Source organism: Octopus bimaculoides, chromosome 30 (assembly GCF_001194135.2).
Source record: "Octopus bimaculoides isolate UCB-OBI-ISO-001 chromosome 30, ASM119413v2, whole genome shotgun sequence".
Taxonomy (NCBI): domain Eukaryota; kingdom Metazoa; phylum Mollusca; class Cephalopoda; order Octopoda; family Octopodidae; genus Octopus; species Octopus bimaculoides.
In genome coordinates this window covers 8,688,106-8,688,875 of record NC_069010.1, presented here as the reverse complement: position 1 = coordinate 8,688,875, position 770 = coordinate 8,688,106, and positions in this window count along the sequence as shown.

Here is a 770-nt window from a genome sequence, read left to right as displayed (position 1 = left end):
GATACCGCCTGACTGGCCTTTGTAGGGTTTTCGAGCGAGATTGTTGCCAGTGCCCCTGGACTGGCTCTTGTGCGGGTGGCACATAAAAGACACCATTTCGAGCGTGGCCGTTTTCGTGCGCGTGACACGTAAAAGCACCCACTACACTCTCTGAGTGGTTGGCGTTAGGAAGGGCATCCAGCTGTAGAAACTCTGCCAAATTAGATTGTTGGCTGGTGTTGCCATCCGGTTTCACCAGTCCTCAGTCAAATCGTCCAACCCATGCTAGCATGGAAGGCGGACGTTAAACGATGATGATGTATGTATGTATGGCATCAGGCATAATAGCAGTAATTCGGAAGGACTTGCCGAACATTTTGCATCAAACGGCTGCAATTTTGAAAAAGACTTGAAAGTGCATATTCTCAGATAATATTCTGAATCTGCTTCATTTTCAGTTCTCAAAATGCATGAGTTCAAATCTGTTCAATTCCCAGCAACCCGTTGAGTACTTGAGCCAAACACTTTATTTCATGTTGCTCCAGTTTACTCAGCTGGACGGTGACGATGATGGTGATGGTGATGATGACGATGATGATGATGACAGTGGTGGTGGTGATGATGATGATGGGTGATGATAATGATGACAACGATGATGATGATGACAGGAATGACAACGATGATGATGATGTTGACAACGATGTATTCACTTACAATAAAATGTTAAAAATGTCCTTCTTTATCTGAAGTAGAGAAAGAGAGAGAGAGAGAGAGAGAGAGAGAGAGAGAGA